Source organism: Ahaetulla prasina, chromosome 12 (assembly GCF_028640845.1).
Source record: "Ahaetulla prasina isolate Xishuangbanna chromosome 12, ASM2864084v1, whole genome shotgun sequence".
NCBI lineage: Eukaryota > Metazoa > Chordata > Lepidosauria > Squamata > Colubridae > Ahaetulla > Ahaetulla prasina.
In genome coordinates this window covers 10,560,019-10,582,518 of record NC_080550.1, presented here as the reverse complement: position 1 = coordinate 10,582,518, position 22,500 = coordinate 10,560,019, and the positions used below count along the sequence as shown (strand labels likewise).

The window sequence follows — 22,500 nt, the reverse complement described above, 5'->3', positions numbered from 1 at the left end:
TCCATTTTGATTCAAGACTCAAGGGAATCTTTTATTATATAATTTGTTCATTTACGACTGAACTTGGGACAAAGAAAAGAGATAGATATGGATGAGAGAGCTACTACATGAGGAGGACTATAAATAACTCTCAATCATGTTTTGTGGTTGGTGATTGGGAAGAAAAGCAATTTAGGTTAAAACAAAGTACAGAAAAGGGAGTCTAATATTTTCAGTTAGATGAGCAAGAATGTGCTATACATTACAGGAGGCCCCTCTGAAATAATTTGGCTATCATTTCATTTCTCCAAAGTCATCCCCTGGCCAGCCAACAAACTAACTCTCAAAGAGAAAAAGAAACAAGAATGTAGAGGAGACATTTATGAGTCAGCTGGGCAGGGAATTTTGGAAAATATTGTGGTAGCTAAGCCATTCCAGAGAAAATTCCTATATGCATATAGAAAATTCCTAGATGTCCCTAAAAACATAACACCTATTTCATCCTCTAAAAATCCCAAAATTCTTCCACCCAATCCTCAATGGAAAAAAAAATGCTTCACGAGTCCCACTATGGAAGCTACAGCCATTCTGGGTTATCTCCAGTTTAAACAGTTTAAAGATCTTGAAACCAGCTGAGGATTTTATATTTAAATGTTGTCATGTGATTACGATCAACAGCACTCCATAAGAAAATCCTGAATCTTTCAGCATATACCTGTTTCTGAAAATAGAGACTTATTTGCAGAACATACCTTAAAAATATGGGCAGAGTTAATCAATGTGAACTTGGAAGTCTTTCAAATCACACCAAAGAATTCAGATATCTGAAACTAATATCTGTATTTTGAAATTTGCATTGAAGAAGCTAATTCAAGTATACACCCCATAAATAAGGCTAAATAAAAAAAATTCCAGATACTTGATGCACTGTAAATTATAGGGAAACACTGTTTTTAATGGATGCTTTAATTAGACAAAGCATTACAACCAGCATCTTTTCTTTTTTTATATATCAAATAATTTGCTTAGCATGCCAAAAGATTCACCTAGCAAATTGTAATCCACAATGACATTGCCATCGAGGCACAAGATGCATTCAAATGTTTGTGTGTGTGTGTGTGCGCATGGGTGCGTGTTTATATGTTTGTATATGCATGCACACACTGTCATGTATGCTAAGAATTGTGAATTTCATTAAATATATTAACAGGAGGGGGAAAAATTCCGCTTTCAAAAACAGTAATCCGGTCTTTCAACAAAAATCTTATAGGAAGCTATGAATTTGGTAGATCTGAATAGGCTGTTGGTACATGTTTTACTAAGGTAATATAATGGCACACTATTATTAGATCACATTAATCATTACGATGCCAAAGGCAGTGACAGCCTCACTGAAAAGGATTGAAAGGGCTGGTAATGGATATAAATTACCCATTGTGTGATAAAAGGATTTTTACTAAGAAGGTAAGAATAAAACAGCAAATTTCTAATATAACTCTTGTGGGGAGAAAAAAAATCTAAATAAAAGTAATCCTCTATTGGTAATATCCACAAAAATCAAAAACTAAGCACTTCCTAAAACAAGATAAAGTCACGTTTAAAAAAAAAGAAAGAAAGAAAAAGAAAAGTATGGTACGAAATTAATTTCTTAGCCTCTAATATTGCTATCAGTTTAAATGGTTTATGGGATGACCTCTAAGGAATATGGTCAAAAGGAAAGGTAGGTTCTGCTAATTAGAAGTAAAGATGGTTTTATAGAGATTTGTTAAAGCCCCTTAGCAGAATCAAATGTGGATTACCGGAACCCCAAAATTATACAATGTTTTATGAGATCTGGTTCAATTACCTCATTGTCTCGCCACGGGAAAACTACAGTTCCAGATCCTTAACACCAAAAAAATTTAGGCAGATTTTATTTGTATTTTTTTAAAAAACAAAAGAAAACGTATTTTTTTTTATGTACACTGATAGCATATGCACCAAGACAAATTCCTAGTGTGTCCAATCACACTTGGCCAATAAAAAAACCTATTCTATTCTATTCTATTCTATTCTATTCTATTCTATTCTATTCTTATGATTCTTAATGAATGTATCTGGTCTTTTTATGTACACTGATAGCATATGCACCAAGACAAATTCCTAGTGTGTCCAATCACACTTGGCTATTCCATTCCATTCCATTCCATTCCATTCCATTCCATTCCATTCCATTCCATTCTATTCTATTCTATTCTATTCTATTCTATTCTATTCTATTCTATTCTATTTTAAACGACTGTTATTGTGGAAAGGGAATCTGTCCAGCTCAGAAAACCATCTTGGAAATATATTATAAATCAGCACCCTTCAAGTAGAGATAAAGGCTCCCCTCGCACATATGTGCTAGTTGTTCCCGACTCTAGGAGGCAGTGCTCATCTCAGTTTTAAAGCTGAAGAGCCAGTGCTGTCCGAAGATGTCTCCATGATCATATGGCTAGCATGACTCAATGCCAAAGGCGCATGGAACGCTGTTACCTTCCCACCAAAGGTGGTCCCTATTTTTCTACATGCATTTTTTACGTGCTTTCAAACTGCTAGGTTGGCAGAAGCTGGGACAAGTAACAGGAGCTCACCCAGTTACGCGGCACTAGGGATTCGAACTGCTGGACTGCTGACCTTCCGATCGACAAACTCAGTGGCTTAGCCACTGAGCCACCGCATCTCCACCTCAGCACCCTTAATTGCATGTAATTTAGATAATGGACCATAAACCCAAGTTAGCCTCCATTTTACCTTCTTTACATGATCAGTGTACAACGCAGATCCTAAAATATAAGCTTAAACTGAAGTCCCATTGATTTTGTTAGCATTTCTTCCTAATTAAACTGGAGATTTGTAGTCTGAATCTGAGTGGGGAAAGGTGGGAACAAGACAACTCGGAGGTTCAAAGTTTATGAGATGAGGAGGAAGAACAATAGATTGATTTGTTTTAGGAGACCCTGATCCTCTGTTAACTTGGAGACCCAAGTTAAATGGATGCTTGGGTCTTTGTTAAGGGACCTGGTTAACTACAGGTTCACCTATTCCATCCAACATTAGCCTGTCCTGTTAAAGCATCCAGGGAGAAATTATTGGTAATCCCCCATTTTCAAAACATGAGATAGATTTTGAGCAATCCCTGATAGAATCAAGTTGTGTCTCTCGCTGTTGGTTCCCAGGGAAATGTTAGGAATAGTTTAAGAAGACCAAATATTTTGGAAAGAATCCTTTTAAAGCTTATGGATAAGACCTTTTTTTTTCCTTTGCCCATGTTCTATTTTTTTAATCCTTATTTTATTTCTCTCTTATTTATGTTTTTTTTTGATGGCCCTGGATTAGGGTTGATGCTGTACTTGCAATTATGACTGGTTTTAATCAGACCCTAGATACGTTAACGTGTTTTATAATCTATGTTAGCTGCCAAGAGTTGTTTGATTGCGGTGGGGTAGAAATATGATAGAGAAATAGATACATAAATAAGTGAATAAATATTCAGAAGCACAGGGCATTGTAATTGTTCTCAGTAATTAATTTGTGCATACCTGCCTATGTTTTAAAATTAATAAGAATTTTGGAATTATATTTAGCTCAGTTACTGATGTGGAGTTACGAATTTCCTTTGGCACGGGCCTTTCATTGTTCTTAGCAAGGAGCCCTTTTTGAGTTTGGGGAAATACAAATAGGACAGTGGTGAAATCCAAAATGTTTACTACTTGTTCTATGGGTGTGGCTTGGTGGACATGGTTTGGCTTGGTGGGTGTGGCTTGGTGGGTGTGGCAGGGGAAGGATACTGCAAAATCCCCATTCCCTCCCACTCTGGGGCCAGCCAGAGGTGGTATTTGCCGGTTCTCTGAACTACTCAAAATTTCTGCTACCGGTTCTCCAGAATCTGTCAGAACCTGCTGGATTTCACCCCTGAAATAGGAGCGATCCTAGTCTGGATGGCTGGGACTGGGCTCCACCTGCTTCTGTTATTCCTAGATAAGATAAAAGTTTTCTTCAAGTTGTGGTGGGTATAGAGGATGGCTTTGATGGACAGAAGAAAGACCAAGCAACCAAGAAAAAATGATCAGATAAGTGAGACTTGATCCCAGGCCAAGAAAATGGTTCACAAAGAAAGCCTTCTGTGGACTAATTTTCATGACGGTAAGAGGGAGAGTAAGAGAAGTACGTTCAGGCTTGCAATATTCTGTTATCTAAAGTAGCTTTACATCAGGTTTTCCAACTTTGATCATTTCTTGGGAAATGGACTTCAGCTCCCAAAATTCAATAACCAACATAGCCATGGCTGAGGATTCTGGGAGCTGAAGTCTGCTTATGTCTTAGGACTTTATGATTCAGATTAAGGAGAGGCACACAGATTAACCTTCTCCTACTTGGCCCCTGAGATATATTAAACATAGAAATGTCTCAAAGGTAAACCATAATAAAATACATCCGATTATAGTCCATGATGCAGGATTTATTGTTGCAAATGAGATCTGAACCACCACTACATAACTTCAATTTCTGGACAAATATATTCAGATTACTAATCACCTCCTTACTGATATTAAGTCTAAGTGTACCCCAATTAGATAGTACACATTAATATTAACACAACCAGTACGTCAATATATACAGTATTATTTTTAAGTTGAAGAGGAACCAACAATACATTTTCACACCACAATTTGGCAGGTAAATTACTATTGCTGCCTTTTGCCACCAAATCTAGCTAATTCAGTTACAGCTCAAGTTTGTTCTGAGCTTTTCCCTGAATTGCAGTGGAAAATGTATGCATTGTGGGAAACAACCCACTCGAAGTCTGTTCAGCCTTAGTAAAGCACAGCCCACCAGCAATTCAGGAAACTGAAGAACTAAAGAAGGATTCTTACGCCTAGAGAGGAAGACTCAGGCAGGGTTCACTCAGAATCAGATTCAAGGTGGGTCAAGACCACCAGACTGTAATAGGTAAGGGGTAGAAGGAATTGCCTTGAGTAACAAGAGGAATTGTCACAACCAAGACAATGGTCCGTTAAAAGAAATTTGAATCCTGGGCGGATAGGAAATTGTGTCTCAGATAATATCATCCCTAGTTCTCCTAATATAAAGGGAGTCTAGAGGAACTCAGACGAGTCTAGGACAACTTGACTTGGCCAACTCATCCTGGCCAACTTGTCCTGGTCATCTCATCCCAGACGGCTCGCCACCGTCAGCTCACCACTGGACAACTTGCCCAGCACAATTCAAAGCAGGAGAACTCAAGAAGGAGACAAGTGAATTGCAGTGGGCCTTGTCTTGCTTTAGGTTTGAACCTTCTCAAATTAGAAGATCTCAAGGCTGGGGTGAGCTGTTTGTCGCTCTCTTGAGTTACCCTTGCATTGTATTGTCCTGCAGCAACTTGTCCAGTGGCAAATTGGCTATTGGGAGTTGTCCCATTCCACACGTTTCTGTTATGGTAGCCTTATAATAAATGGAGTATTGGCATGCATAACTTTGGTTTCCTAGTCTGGAAGGCTGACGGACACTCAGAATCAACAAGAGCCAAACACAGATACTTGTGCTGCACAATTGATTTCCCATTTCTAAAGATGGTCCTGCCTTCTAATGGAATTCCAGATTAAGTTCCCAAATCCCTGAATCCCTTATTTAACCTAAAGGTTGGGGAGTCCCAACTTAACATAACATAACATAACAATAGAGTTGGAAGGGACCTTAGAGGCCTTCTAGTCCAACACCCTGCCCAGGCAGGAAACCCTACACCATCTCAGTCAGATGGTTATCCAACATTTTCTTAAAAATTTCCAATGTTGGAGCATTTACAACTTCTGCAGGCAAGTCGTTCCACTTATTAATTGTTCTAACTGTCAGGAAATTTCTTCTTAGTTCTAAGTTGCTTCTTTCTTTGATCAGTTTCCACCCATTGCTTCTTGTTCTACTCTCATGTGCTTTGGAGAACAGCCCGACTCCCTCTTCTTTGTGGCAGCCACTTCAGAATGAAACTTTCTTCATCCAAATATTTGTACTCCGAACAGACTTCAAACCGAGAACCATGTCACTTGTGCACATCAACTGCTTTGAAGCTCTATCTAGTTTGGATTTACTATCTATTATGTTGGTAGACCAGGAATTGCATGTATGTCAAGTCATAAAGGTTGGGTCTTACCAACCCCTCTTTATGGGGAGGTGCCACAAAATGAATTGGAAAGGAACTATGACCATCCTAATGGCCTTGCTATCCATTGCTAAAATAGCATGCTGATTTCAACAGCGGAAATTGCATCTTTTAACGCTGAAGAAAAATTCAGCTACAAGTCTGCTTGGTATTTCAACATATATTAGGAAATCAGTGTAGGAGGTGACCAGGCTGAAACTAAGGAAGGGGGTCAAACGTGTCATAAATCATGAGTCACTGTGTGCCCGCAAGAGATCTAAGTCTACCCCTCCTTGAATGCCTTTCTTATCTCCCGCTCATTTCCCTTGACTATTAGTTGGTCAGATTCTTGTAGAGAGCTTAAGCTTGCAATAAATCTTTATACTCATTTGACCTGCCTGAATCTCCTGATTTCCCCTGTGCTTGACAATCACTATTGGATTGTTTATCAGGCAGCAACATGTCTTGATCTGACCTTAAGTCAATGGCAAATGAGGGTCTGTCAGGAAATGGAAGATTTTAATGTTTCTACACCATCCCAAGTCACTGTTCTGGGATGGGAGGCTCTGTCAATCATACACTGTAAATCAATCCTAATTCTGTACCAATCAGGAAATCTAGCCCTTCAACAAAAGACATGGCAGCTTGCTAATAATAGATCATTTAAGAAAAAAAATAGCATACCTTGGAAAAATAAATGTGGCCAGTGCAAGCTACAGCTATATTTGGAGAACTCATTTGAGAATATTGTCAGCTGTGACATGACCATTTTCAATTAGCAGAGTGCAGGCACCAGCCTCTCCCATCGTAAAAAGCCAAATCAGCAGTGGTCATAAAGGACGTTTACTGAAAAGAACCACTTTTCCCAAAGGAGAGGAATCAAAGCAGAGTTGGAATTTTGAAAAGATGCAGCGAGATTCGTTCAAGTACAAACAGTGAAATAAAAAAAAAATTTCCGTCCATATACATATCGTGAAAAGAATAAACACTTTCTTTCTTTATACACACATTGTAAAAAAAAAAAAAGGATGAAGGTATTAACTTGAAGACACTCATACATAAAACAGAAATGTCTTTTAAAGGATGACAGAACAATTCTTACCAGGTTGATCCAACATCAACAAAATTTTTCCCCCCGGCTGTGGGAGTCTTCTCAGAGATGAGGGATTAGTACAGAAGGTCAGGAATTGCAAAAACAATACCTGTGAGAAATTTAAAATGCAAAGCCATTGTGTAAATCAGAATCGATTCTCCCTGAAAGACACTATACTAAAGTTAGCATAGATTTTAGTTACCTTTCCATATCGAGAAGGGAGCGAGAGAATTATGAATGGAAGCAGGCTAGATTTGTGGGGGGTGGGGTGGGGGGGAATCTGATATTTGGGGAAGTAATTTTTTGGAAAGGGAATTCTTTTCTGATCTGTTAATTGCCTAGGGGTCTGAAATGTATTTCCATACTGTGCCAAAATAAAGGAGGAAAAATTTAAGATCATTTTTTCCAGTTTAGGAGAAAGTCTTTACGGCTTAACAGATGCCGATATTCTGCTCTCTTAGACGAAAGAAAAAACAATTTTAAAAGTTCTCGTATACAAATAAGTTCTATTATATAAATAAGCCGTCTTTCCCAGATGGTGGCAAACTCATAAATTCCATTTGGAGGAGACCGTAACGCCAGCAATTAAAACCAAAATAAAGGCCTTCTTCTAACAAATTTAAGATTATTTCATTAAATTGGAGGAATTAACCAAACTCCCAATACTGTTAGATCCATGCTTCAAACATACTTTTGGAATGTTTTTTTTTTAATAGAATATAGTAATACCGATAAAATTGAAAGGCATCAAAGTAATGGGCCATCCTCATTTTTATGAGACTGTGGGCAGACTGTTTAAGATGTAAAACTCTAGAAAGTTAGAAGAAACTTGTGGCTGAAAGTTTCTTTCCTATGTTGAAGGAAAGCATGAAATAAGAACAATCAATTACTGGAATGTTACATGGCAAGTTACCTTATGTTTGCGGATTAAAACAGATGCATTGCTATATTCAGTACATTGGAATAAATCAGGTGGAGATAGTCCTCAACTTACAACTGTTCGTTTAGTGACTGAAGTTACAACAGCACTGAAAAAAGTGACTACGGTTCGGTTTTCACCCTTACAACAGTTGCAGCATCTCCATGGTCACGTGATCAAAATTTGGGCACTTGGCAACTGGCATGTATTTATGATAGTTGCATTATCCCAGGCTCATGTGATCAAGATTTGTAAATCTCCCAGCTGGATTCTGACAGTAAAGTCAATAGGGAATTGTTAAGATTCGCTTAACAACTGCTAATTCACTGAACAACTGCAGTGAGTTGCTTAACAACGGTGGCACAAAAAGGTCATAAAATGAGGTGCAACGCACTGAACAACTGTCTTGCTGAGCAATGGAAATTTATGGCTCCATTGGGGTCATAGGTCAAGGACTACTTGTAATAGCTTGCCACAACTGAATTTACTTAGCCATTTTGGATATCTGTAAAGGATTTAGAGGTACCATTTCTCAAGAGGTAGATGAGGCATGGATGACAAGATAGATAGTGGAGTGGAGTGGAGTGGAGTGGAGTAGAGTAGAATAGTGGAAGGATAGGATAGGATAGGATGGGATGGGATGGGATGGGATGGGATAGGATAGGATAGGATAGGATAGGATAGGATAGGATAGGATAGGATAGGATAGAACAGGACAGGACAGAACAGAATAGAATAGAATACGGAATGGAATAGAATAGAATAGAATAGAATAGAATAGAATAGAATAGAATAGAATAGAATAGAATAGAATAGAATAGAATAGAATTCTTTATTGACCAAGTGTGATTGATCAATAACACAAGGAATGTGTTACCCTCTAGAATAGAGGGTAGAAATGGAATAGAATAGAATAAGAGTAGGAATAGAATAGAATAGAATAGAACAGAATAGAATAGAATAGAATAGAATAGAATAGAATAGAATAGAATAGAATAGAATTCTTTATTGACCAAGGGTGATTGATCAATAACACAAGGAATTTGTCTCTTCTGCGTAAGCTCTCAGTGTACATACAATAGATAGATTGTCTCTAAGGAATATTACATCCCTATACAGCCGTGATGGCGAATCTATGGCACGTGTGCCAGAGGTGGCACAGAATGCTCTCTCTGTGGGCACGTGAGCCGTCACCCCAGTTCAGCTCCGGCACACATGAACGCATATCTCCCGCCGGCCGGCTGGTCTTTGGGTCTCTGCCGTGGATGCACAGGGGGTGGAGGTGCATGCGAGGGGTGCATGCGCATGCACAGGGATGGGGCATATGCTAGAGGCACATGTGTACATTGCATTTGGGAGGTTCGGGAGCACACATGCTTTGGGCACTCAGTCTGGAAAAGGTTAGCCATCCCTGCTATAGAGTATCCTTGCCCACACATACAAACATTATCAATCCTCCTTACATTCCGCAAACAAGTAAATTGATATCATGAGAAGTCTAATCAAATGTTATGGACTGCATTTTTTCCACAGTTTTCTTTAATTTGTGCATCATTGGTTCTCTACCACAGGCTAGGACTGGGGTGAGCTACAAATATTGTTAAACCAGTAAATAAATTTATAGACACACTCCCAAGCTTCCCCAATGAACCCTAAAATAAACTTTTCCTCTCTCTCTCTCCATTGCTCCAGACAAAAATGATGTATCCTTTGCAAACACGGGGGTATCTTTTCTTTTTGTTACCATCAGCTATGATCAATGTGTACATAAAATTAGGCAATTTTTAATACCTAATATGTATCATTACTTACTTATACTAGGCCAAGTTTACACACTGTGCTATAACAGAACATCAAACAATGGTTTTAATGGGGAACACCTACGATTCTTTCATTTAAAAACTGGGAGGAAAGAATGTTGAAATAAAACTATTTTCCTAATATTCTACATTTTAACCATCATTTAATACATTAATTACAAACGGATTCATTGCTCGGTTTATTGCTTAGTTTGTTTTGTGTATTTTAGACAATGTTTTTAATGTATTTTTAACTTATTGCTTTAATTGGCTCAATTTTATTGTAAACTGATTAAGATTTTTCTTTAAATGAGAAGTGATATGCATTGTTTTGAATAAATAAATAAATTTAAATAAATTAAATAAAATCTTAATAGGCTGTATAAGTTTGCATATGAAGGCATATTTCAACAATGTTTGGAGGACTGAAGTATTAGCGCTATGGTAGCATGCAGCCTGTTTTCATCTTTGCTGTAGAAAGAGTAAAAATCTACCTTCACAAAGATAAATTGTAGTAACTTTGTGGTAAGATGGACAAGGTAGGAGATGACCAGGCTGAGTCCAAGGGAGGAGTCAATCAAATAGTCAAACACATTCTAGACTCTAGAAAGAGTGCAGAGAAGAGCAACAAAGATGATTAGGGGACTGGAGGCTAAAACACATGAAGAACGGCTGCAGGAACTGGGTATGTCTAGTTTAATGAAAAGAAGGACTGGGATGACATGATAGCATATCTCAGGAGCTGCCCCAAAGAAGAAGGAGTCAAACTATTCTCCAAAGCACCTGAGGGTAGAACAAGAAACAATGGGTGGAAACTAATCAATGAGAGAAGCAACTTAGAACTAAGGAGAAATTTCCTGACAGTCAGAACAATCAATAAGTGGAACAACTTGCCTGCAGAAGTTGTGAATGCTCCAGCACTGGAATTTTTAAAGAAAAAGTTGGATAACCATTTGTCTGAAATGGTGTAGGGTTTCCTGCCTGGGCAGGGGGTTGGACTAGAAGACCTCCAAGATCCCTTCCAACTCTGTTATTAAGTTACATCATCAGTCACGAGTCTCTTCATTCCCACAAGAGAGTTAAATCCAGCCCTCCATGAGTCTACTGCCAATTTGCTTTGACCATTAGTAGTTCAGATTCTTGTAGAGAACATGAGCTTACAATAAATCTTTATACTCATTTGAACTGCCTGGGCTTTCTGATTTCCCTGGCGCTTGACATGCAGCCAATACATTTGGTAAATAAATAAGATTGAAAGAAAAAATTGTAAGTGCTTTGAGTTTATTAATAACGGAAATTCATATTCTTCAAAAATTTTAGCCAAATATCTTTTGGGGTCCAGCTTTTTCAATGTGACAATCATTCAGGGAGATGAAAATGTTTTGCTAGTGAAATTTAATTGACATTTTCAATAGTATAGAAGAATTCTCTTGGATCTTTGGACCAATGAATGCAAGACTTTCAAAAAAATTTTGGAGAGCACTGGGTTCCAATTCAACATCATACAAGGAACCCTGCCGTAATATACGTGGATGGATATGTTTCATGTAACATGTGAAATTGCAAAACATGATCTGTGGCTTAATACATTCCTTAACAACCTGGGCAAACTCAGCCATTTACAACTGTCAGGTTCTTTGCTTTTGGCAGGTGTTTCAAACCAGAAGTGATTCGTTCCAACATAAGTATCTCAGAATTCTGTTTAGCAAGAGTTATTGAGAAGAAAGGCATACAGTGCTAAACCGTTTCCCATTTAAAACCAATATATCACTGTGTAACTTACAGTAGACACTGTTCAATTCCCTTTATAGAAGCCTTTCTAAAAATCTGTCAAGGTGGTCAGTCTTTACGCTGACAATGAAAAGCTGGCAGTAGCCGTTTACATAATCATCTCCTAAATCAGACTGGAACCAACTGCTAAACAGTCATGACCTCTTATCCTGAATCTACAAAGCCATTACTCACCTGGAATTTTTTCCCCCCTTCTCCAATGCTTCGTTGATGAAAGTAAACTGTTGCCTCAAACTAACCCTTAGACAAGTAGATATTGATTTGTGTCTAGCTTTTGCTGTCTCAGGTAAGAGGTTTGGCTTGACATGGAAGAAAACCGGTCAAATACTGTAATGGTAAGGTAGATGGGAATGTCCTGGGAAGACAGGAAAAGGAGCAACAGTTCCTAGGCAACAGCTGGATAAGAGGCACCTGATAAGAGGCTTCCTGGACTATAAAGGCAAGAAGTTTCAGACTTGTAAGATTCTGTTAGTATAACATAGAACAGAACATAGAGTAACAGAGTTGGAAAGGACTTTGGAGGTCTTCTAGTCCAACCCCTTGCTCAAGCAGGAGACCCTATACCAGGGGTTGGCAACCTTAAACATTCAACGAACCACAAAGGTCCTAACTGGAAGCCTCCATTCAATTCTGGAGCCGACCGGAAGTCCCGTTCCCACATCATAGTCTCCTCCTAGCGCGGCGTTCTTTTATCTCTGCTGATCGGAAGTTTGGTTCCCGCACCATAGAGTCTCCTCCTAGCGTGGCGTCCTTTTTCCTCTACCTGTCCTAACCAAAAGCCCTATCAGTTGTGGAGCTGACCAGCAACAGGGAGCCGCAGCAGAGGGATGGTGTTAAATTTGTACCCTTTGACTATTATTAAGCGTTGTAAGTGTTGTAGATACCTTGATGAAGGTATCTTTTCTTTTATGTACATTGAGAACATATGCACCAAAGACAAATTCCTTGTGTGTCCAATCACACTTGGCCAATAAAGAATTCTATTCTACTCTACTCTACTCTACTCTACTCTACTCTACTCTACTCTACTCTACTCTACTCTATTCTATTTCTTTTATGTACACTGAGAGCATATGCACCAAGTCAAATTCATTGTGTGTCCAATTACACTTGGCCAATAAAGAATTCTATTCTATTCTATTCTATTCTATTCTATTCTATTCTATTCTATTCTATTCTATTCTATTCTATTCTATTCTATTCTTACCTAATTTCCAGCTCTGCATTTAAATATTTTTAGGGAGGGCTTATTTTCAGGGGGGAGGCTTATTTTAGTGCATGCGCTCAAAAGCCCAATTGGGCTTATTATCAGAGGATGTCTTATTTTCAGGGAAACAGGATAGTTGATCCTGTATCCTCCTTAAGTAATGAAAATGGAAATGGTTGATTTTCCCATTCAAAAATATGTAGCCCTAGTCTGCACTTTTGCATACCAAGTTAACTTAATTAGGCAACATTCTGCCTGACTAAACAGTCCGCTTTGGGCATGTTTACTCAGTAGTAATCTTTAGTATAACCAATAGGGTTTATTTCCAATAAAGAGTTGCCTACAGAACTAATTGCTCATATAGCTTTAATGGTATCGTTCAAAAACTTTCTTGTCTCGATCAGCATTAACTACAACAGTGATTATATAGCTTTCATTCAGGACCAAGGAACCCCATTCATAGCATTCATACTTTCAACCACTTACAATCACACTGAAGGAAGGAAATGTAAGGTGAATAAGATAAAGGTAAAGGTTCTCCTCGCACATACGTGCTAGTCATTGCCGACTCTAGGGGGCAGTGCTCATCTCCGTTTCAAAGCCGAAGAGCCAGCGCTGTCCAAAGACGTCTCCATGGTCATGTGGTCAGCATGACTCAACACCAAAGGTGCACGGAACGCTATTACCTTCCCACCAAAGGTGGTCCCTATTTTTTCTATTTGCATTTTTTTACATGCTTTCAAACTGCTAGGTTGGCAGAAGCTGGGACAAGTAACGGGAACTCACCCCGTTACACAGCACTAGGGATTCGAACCGCTGAACTGCCGACCTTTCGATCGATGAGCTCAGCCACTGAACCACCGAGCCACTGGGCCCCTCATAATTTGAACAGAGGACCTAATAAGATGCTTCTTTGTGATAGTTATGCTACCAAACAGATGATTAGCCAAAGGAAATACTGCCTAATAGAAACAGTTTTAGATCAGGAGAAACCAATTTTGAATTCCATCCCAGACCAACCGCAGCAAAGCTTTGACTGTGTAAGAAGTCCTGCACTGATTTGTTCAGAGAATTTGTGTCATTGATCTTCACATCAACGTGTCACTTAGAATCTTTTTTTCCCAGTTCATGACTCTGACGGAAGCCCTGGGGTTTGAAATCTGAAAGTGATTGATAACTTCCTAAACAAACGGAGGGGAAAACATCTTCCATTTTGCACACTCAACTGAAACCCTAAGTAGCAGAAAGAGACGTTTAACTTTCTAAGATAATGTCGTTCTAAAGCTTTTAATGGGGGAAAAAAAGAGAGAGCAAAAGATACAACAGGATGGTTAATATTGTAGGGGTGCATGAAAATGATTGACATGGCATTTCAGAGAGAACAAATACTTTGGAAGAGCAACAGACAATAGGAGTTCTCCAGAATGGGCTTAAGCTGAAAAATCAATACTTCTTGTATCTTGTTTTCAATGCTAGTACCAAATGAGGGAGGGAGGGAGGGAGGGAGGGAGGGAGGAAGGAAGGAAGGAAGGAAGGAAGGAAGGAAGGAAGGAAGGAAGGAAGGAAGGAAGGAAGGGCAAGGAAAGAAAGAGGGAGGGAGGGAGGGAGGGAGGAAGGAAGAAAGGGCAAGGAAAGAAGGGGGGAGGGAGGAGGGAGGGAGGGAGGGCAAGGAAAGAAAGAGGAGGGAGGAAGGAAGGGAAGGAATGAAGAGGAGGAAGGAAGGAAGGAAGGAAGGAAGGAAGGAAGGAAGGAAGGAAGGAAGGAAGGAAGGAAGGAAGGAAGGAAGGAAAGAAGGAAGGAAGGAAGGAAGGAAGGGCAAGGAAAGAAGGAGGAGGGAGGGAGAGAGGAGGGAGGGAGGAGGGAGGAAGGAGGAAGGAGGAAGGAGGAAGGAGGAAGGAGGAAGGAGGAAGGAAGGAAGGAAAGAAGGGGAGGGAGGGAGGGAGGAAGGAAGAAAGGGCAAGGAAAGAAGGGGAGGGAGGAGGGAGGAGGGAGGGCAAGGAAAGAAAGAGGAGGAGGAAGGAAGGAGGAAGGAGGAAGGAAGGAAGGAAGGAAGGAAGGAAGGAAGGAAGGAAGGAAGGAAGGAAGGAAGGAAGGAAGAAGGGAAGGAAGGAAGGAAGGAAGGAAGGAAGGGCAAGGAAAGAAGGAGGAGGGAGGGAGAGAGGGAGGGAGGGAGGGAGGGAGGAAGGAAGGAAGGAAGGAAGGGCAAGGAAAGAAGGTGGGAGGGAGGGAGAGAGGAAGGAAGGATGGAAGGAAGGAAGGAAGGAAGGAAGGAAGGAAGGAAGGAAGGGCAAGGAAAGAAAGAGGGAGGGAGGAGGAAGGAAGGAAGGGCAAGGAAAGAAGGGGAGGGAGGGAGGGAGGAGGAGGGAGGGAGGGCAAGGAAAGAAGGAGGGAGGGAGGAAGGAAGGAGGAAGGGAGGAAGGGGAAGGAAGGAAGGAAGGAAGGAAGGAAAGAAGGAAGGAAGGAAGGAAGGGCAAGGAAAGAAGGAGGGAGGGAGGGAGAGAGGGAGGAAGGAAGGAAGGAAGGAAGGAAGGAAGGAAGGAAGGAAGGAAGGAAGGAAGGAAGGAAGGAAGGGCAAGGAAAGAAGGAGGGAGGGAGAGAGGAAGGAAGGAAGGAAGGAAGGAAGGAAGGAAGGAAGGAAGGAAGGAAGGAAGGAAGGAAGGAAAGAAGGAAGGAAGGAAGGAAGGAAAAAATAGCAATTCTCTTCCCACTCACAATGCCTTCTTCTTCTTCTAAATATGGGCAAATTGTCCTTTTATTATTTGCCCCACTTTCTGGAAATCCGACAGCCACACACTCATCCCACTTTTAAGCTTATCTCTAAAATTCAAGCTGAAAATCTGACTCCCTCGCTTTGTGCAAGAGCAGGCTGGTGAAGATTCAGGGAGTGCACTGTAAACAGCCAATTTCGAGTTTTCCTGTTATCAGTTGAAGAGGCCCAACTTCTCATCAGATCACAAGGGTGTTAGAAGGAAAATAAGGGAGTCCCTCTTCTGATATACATAAAGAGGTATATTGATTGGATCCGATGGGAAATGGATCCGTGGCTTGCGTTTCACAACCTAATCCTGTTCATCTCACTCCATCTTGCTAATAAGGTAACAACTTTGTGAGAACCATGCTTGGCACTTTGGGTTTTACACACCTCCAAATGTTTGGCACCAACTTTAACTTAATTTTCTGGTGTGGAGGGGAGAGAAGGAGTTTGACTCTGCTTTTCCAATTTGGAATTGATTTTAAATGGTTTTGGTGAGCTTCGTGGTAGAAGCAGGACACGCAAAACCCCAAAAACCCTAGTAAATACTTTGTACAAGACAAGAAGTGAGTTTTTTAAAAAAAATATTTTTGGTGTTTAACGCCAAGATTCTCCGCTAAATCTTCTCACTAAGAAAATTGTCGTCATCTCCTTAAGTCAGGGGGATCAAACTCGATTTCATTGAGGGCCACATCAGGGTTGTGTTTGACCTTGGGTGTGGCCAGCTCAACATAACTCTTGTTGGGGTGGCCCAAGCACTTTTGCCAGTGAAAATGGACTCCCAAGCTCCGTTTTTGGCTGCGACAGCCTCCTGCAACCCACTGACAGCAAAAACGGAGCTCGGGAGGGCCACCTGCAGCCGAAAAGCTCTGCTTTCGCTGGCAGAGGCACCAAGGGCCGATGTTTCCAGGGTGGTCCGACAGGCCAGTTCTAAGCACCCTGTGGGCCAGATCTGGACCCTGGGCCTTGAGTTTGATACCCTTGTCTTAGATCATCAGTGAACATCAATGATGTTACCTACTTTGGGTAATAAAACATCTGTAAGAAAACAACCAAGCTCAAAGAGCACCAAGGACCCGTTATTTCAATCCTGAACTACAAATATTCTTTTCTCCCTGAATTCTCACATCATCTGCTACTATTCTACTTATCAGAGTATCACAGTACCTACCAATGCCAATTCAACTACAGAGTGCAACCATAGATAGCTCTTCAAATGATTGATGTGTTTGATAATCATTCTATGACAACACGATACAATGCAGTGTAACATAAAACCAGAGAAAATTATAACTTGGGAAGCTATAAGTGCCACTAGATTGAAAATGTGTGTGCTTTTGGTCTGCTTATCAAGGAACCAAATTATGGTGACTCTCTTGCAACTGTACACTCAGCTGAAAGTACTGGTTCTCACCTGTAATGTGTGAAACCATTCTCAGCTGCACAGACCGCATAATTGCAGATGAGTTGAGAAAGGAAGCAAACAAGTATATTATGGGGAATGGAAAACATTAACACATGGCAAGAGTTCTAAGGATATAATTAGGTCTTATTACTTTTTAAGAGGCCATGCAATAGCTCCCTTCTATAGTTGTATTGATCACCAGAAGGACATTTGAAACGCCTGTCATATCATCTTCCAACTTTAACAGCAGAATATAGCAACAGCACTTAGCAATAGCAATGGTGTTTAGACTTATATACAGCTTCACAGTGCTTTACAACTCTCTCTAAGCGGTTGACAGAGTCAGCATATTGCCCCCAACAATCTGGGTCCTCATTTGACCGACATCGGAAGGATGAGAGGCTGAATCAACCTTGATCGAACTCCAGGCTGTGGGCAGTTTGCCTGCAATACTGCATTCTAACCACTGTGCCAACATTTATTTATTAATCATATTTATATACCGCCCTATCTCCCGAAGGACTCAGGGCGGTTTACAGGCACTTAAAAATACATAACACAAATACAAAATAAAAACAATTAAAAAACTTATTCTAAAGCCCGTTATTAAAATATAAAAACAGAACCCAATTAAAACCCATAAATTTAAAATCTAGCTCAGTCCTGCACAATTAAATAGATATGTTTTAAGCCCGCGGCGGAAGGTCCGGAGGTCCGAAAGCTGACGAAGTCCGGGGGGTAGTTCGTTCCAGAGGGTGGGAGCCCCCACAGAGAAGGCCCTTCCCCTGGGCGTCGCCAGACGACATTGCCTCGCTGACGGCACCCTGAGGAGACCCTCTCTATGAGAGCGCACGGGTCGGTGAGAGGTATTCGGTAGCAGTAGGCGGTCCCGTAAATAACCCGGCCCAATGCCATGGAGCGCTTTAAAGGTGGTCACCAGAACCTTGAAGCGCACCCGGAAGGCCACAGGTAGCCAGTGCAGTCTGCGCAGGATGGGTGTCATACGGGAGCCACGAGGGGCTCCGTCTATCACCCGCGCAGCCGCATTCTGGACTAACTGTAGCCTCCGGATGCCCTTCAAGGGGAGCCCCATGTAGAGAGCATTGCAGTAATCCAGGCGAGACGTCACGAGTGCGTGGGTGACCGTGCATAGGGCATCCCGGTCCAGAAAGGGGCGCAACTGGCGTACCAGGCGAACCTGGTAAAACGCTCTCCTGGAGACGGCCATCAAATGATCTTCTAGAGACAGCCGTTCATCCAGGAGGACGCCTAAGTTGCGAACCCTCTCCATCGGGGCCACTGACTCGCCACCGATGGTCAGCTGTGGATTTAGCTGACTGTACCGGGATGCCGGCATCCACAGCCACTCTGTCTTGGCGGGATTGAGCCTGAGCCTGTTTCTCCCCATCCAGACCCGTACGGCCTCCAGACACCGGGACAGCACTTCGACGGCTTCGTTGGGGTGGTCCGGTGTAGAGAAGTACAGCTGGGTGTCATCCGCATACAGCTGGTACTTCACACCGAAACCACTGATGATCTCACCCAGCGGCTTCATGTAGATGTTAAACAGTAGGCGAGGATCGACCCCGGCGGCCCCCCACAAGTGAGGCGCCTCGGGGCCGACCTCTGCCCCCCTGTCAACACCGACTGCGACCGGTCGGAGAGATAGGAGGAGAACCACCGATAAACGGTGCCTCCCACTCCCAATCCCTCCAACCGGCGCAGCAGGATACCATGGTCGACCAACGCGACCAAAGCCGTCTCCGTGCTGTAACCGGGCCGGAAACCGGACTGGAACGGGTCTAGATAGACAGTTTCATCCAGGTGTAAGGGAAACTGATATGCCACCATACTCTCTACAACCTTCGCCGCGAAGCGAAGGTTGGAGACCGGACGATAATTACCTAAAACAGCCGGGTCCAGGAAGGCTTAAGGAGGGGCCTCACCACCGCCTCTTTCAAGGCGGCCGGAAGACGCCTCCACCAAAGAAGCGATCGAATCGCCTGAGCCAGCCTCGTGTCACCTCCCGAGTGGCCAGCACCAGCCAGGAGGGGCACGGGTCCAGTAAACACGTGGTGGCATTCAGCCTACCCAACAACCTGTCCATGTCCTCGGAGCCACAGGGTCAAACTCATCCCAGACAATATCGCCAAGACCACCTCGAACATCTCACCCGCGTCACCGCAATCTTGGTCCAGACCATCCCGGTTGAACGATTTTATCGATAGATAACCGTTAAACTCTCAGCACGCCCCTGCAACGGGTCATCCCGCCCCTGGTGTAGGAGGGAGCGAGTCACCCAAACAGGGCGGCTGGGCGGTTATCTGCCAATGCAATGAGGGAGGAGGCGAGCTACGCCGCTTCCTCAATGCCACTAGGTAAGTCCTAGTATAGGACTTCACTAGTGTCCGATCAGCTTCGAACGGCCAGACCTCCAGGAACTCTCTAGGCGTCTTCTCCGCGCTCATCCCCTCAGCTCCTCGGAGAACCAAGGAGCCGGTTGGGACCCGCGCCGGGTCAGAGGCCGCAAAGGCACGACACGGTCTAAGGCCCCGCCGCGCCTGTTCCCAGGCCGCAACAAGTTCCTCAACCGAGCCGTGAGCCAGACCTCAGGAAATGGCCCAAGCTCCGTCCGAACCCATCCGGTCCATCAGGCGCCTGGGACGGAACCAACGTATCGGCTCCGTCTCCCTGCGGTGGTGAATGGCGGTCAGAAAGTCCAGGCGAAGAAGAGAGTGATCTGACCATGACAAAGGTTCAATGACTATTTCCTTTAAGTCCAGATCTCTCAACCACTGACCAGAGACAAAAATCAGGTCCAGAGTGCCACCCCCAATGTGAGTAGGGCCATCAACTACTTGGGTCAGGTCCAAGGCCGTCATGGAAGCCATGAACTCCCGAGCTGCCGTCGATGACGAGCCGGAAGATGGCAAGTTAAAGTCCCCCATGACTAAAAGTCTGGGGGTCTCAACTGCCACCCCAGCCAGCACCTCCAGGAGCTCGGGCAGGGCGGCTGTCACGCAGCAAGGAGCCATGTCTCTTAATATGCTGCTGGAATTGAAGAGATCAGGAGTATGATCAGATTTAGTGAGGAGGTGGATCCTCAAAGGGAAAGGATGCATACCAGAAGAGTAAGAGGCAACTCAGCCCAGATATCATGTGACAGAGAAAGAGAGTGAAGATGGAACCTCCTCAAGAGTTCACAAAGTATATGGTAAATATAAATAGTAGAGTCCTCAGTCTGGCAAGATTGTGTCTATAGGTGTGAAGCAATAAAGATTCAAAAAAAAGGCAACCAGGAAATAGATTATTTAATTGATTCTTATTTTATATTATCTGCTAAATGCTCTAGAGTTACAAAGACTTTGATTCTTAATAGAGTCAAAGGTGGAACCTCAAAACAAAAGGCAATTCAAGTCAGAAATATTGACAGAGGCAGAAACAAAAGTGGCCAGAATATGGATAGAATGAGATGGAGACACAATGGAAAGGAAACAAATGATACCTAAAATCTCTCTTAGGATCCTCAAGACTATTAGAATACCATCTGCTTGACAAGAGTATTGAAAATGAAAAGCACTGAATCACAGAAGTTTATTTGGACATACGTATCTTTCTGTTTATCTAGAATTAAGGCAACCACCACATTTTTACCTTAAATACTTCTTTTGTACTTGCATATGCCACATCCTCATGTGACTATTACACATCCCATGAATTGCAAAAATAACAAAGACAGGTTTTCAATGAAATTGCCATAATCTAATAATTTATTAGAAGGACGCAGTGGCCCAGTGGCTAAGACCCTGAGCTTGTCAATTGAAAGGTCGGCAGTTCAGCGGTTCGAATCCCTAGTGCCGCATAACGGGGTGAGCTCCTGCTACTTGTCCCAGCTTCTGCCAACCTAGCAGTTCGAAAGCAGGTAAAAAAATGCAAGTAGAAAAATAGGGAACACCTTTGGTGGGAAGGGAACAGCGTCCCATGCACCTTTGGCGTTTAGTCATGCCGGCCACATGACCACGGAGACGTCTTTGGACAGTGCTGGCTTTTCGGCTTTGTAACGGAGGTGAGCACCGCCCCCTAGAGGTGGGAACGACTAGCACATATGTGCGAGGGGAACCTTTACCTTTACCTTTAATAATTTATTAGAATGCCTGCGGTTTTCGTGAAACCAGCAAGAAAGCAATTTTCTAGAATGTTTTCAATCCCTAGTTTATCTCTGTTCCCAAATCCCAACCCGACTTGGTTCTGTTTAGTTTCTGAGTCCAGGCAAGTCCAGGTGGATACTGTCTATTGCTGAGAACAGCAGAGCCAAAAAGCAAAGCCATTGTCATTTGGTACCTGGATTTTAGAAAAGTTCATTTTTAACTGGCAAACTACTCACTTGTGATATGTTATCATGCCCTGCCAAGAATAAATAAATATTTCTGGAGTTATTCATGGGCCTGCATTCAACCACACACCCTTGTTTCGGCCACAGATAATCAGTAAGCCTGCTTGTTTTGTGTTCCATCTTGATTTCAGATTAGGGTGGCTTTTTTTGGAAGTTCCTCAGTGACATATCAGCTTATGACCTCACCTCATCTGGTTCACCTTGAGAGAGGAAGACGACAGGAGGGAAAAGATAACAGAAAGAAGAAACAAGCAGCCCAAGGAGAAAAGACAGCAATAAATGGTTGCATAGCTAAAGACTGAAAATTTCATAAAAATTAAAGTCAGCGGAGCAGTTACGTAACTTTCGATTCTGAAACAAATTATCTTGGAGGGTCTTTCCATAAGAAGATAACTATCATTAATTAGTCTCATGATAATAAGGTAAAAGCAGTTTGCTGTAGTTCAAGGCTAATTTTACCCCAACATTTTGATGAAGGGGGAAGTCATTTCTTTACGTTATCATTTTCTTTATATATATATTTTCCTTTCTCTTTCCTTTTTACATTTTTCTTAGTATGTATCAGCTTTTTATCTTTTATCATTTTTAAGGTTTAATAGAAATTATTTTTAAAAGGTTGGTCCTGGATCTGGGGGAATTATGGAACACTTTTCCTTTAAATCTTTTCTCTGAAGGATTTTTACTTTTCCCTAAGTGTGTGTGTGTGTGTGTGTGTGTAACAGATCTTTCTTGTGGAAAGCTTGACATAAGGTGACCCTTTTGGTCAAGGCCAGATTTTGGATATGGTCACCTTCTCCCATCTTCTCACCTGCAAACCAAATAAAGCTTTGGAGAAACAAATGACACTAAGAAAAACTGATGGATTTTAGATTTTAGATGCATTAAGAGCAGATCCAGGAAAATTGTGAAAAGAATTGTTTTAAAAGGAAGTAGAGCACAAGGGAGCCGTTACCCAAATAAGATCACAAAAGGCTCTTTTTTAATTTGATACAAACTACATGTTAG

At 42.0% G+C, this 22,500-nt stretch overlaps 1 protein-coding gene across 2 annotated transcripts in view; it reads right to left on the bottom strand.

Moving 5' to 3' along the window:
- The window catches only part of ZNF536 (zinc finger protein 536), a 553,139-nt gene that overhangs the window by 413,377 nt on the left and 117,262 nt on the right, over positions 1-22,500 (bottom strand). Inside the window, exon 3 of one of the 2 annotated variants that reach the window (XM_058154982.1) lies at positions 7,239-7,338. The exons of the other annotated variant lie outside the window; for it this stretch is intronic. The gene's annotated coding sequence lies outside the window, so the exon portion shown is untranslated. The remainder of the gene's footprint in view (positions 1-7,238; positions 7,339-22,500) is intronic. 2 annotated transcript variants of the gene reach the window in all.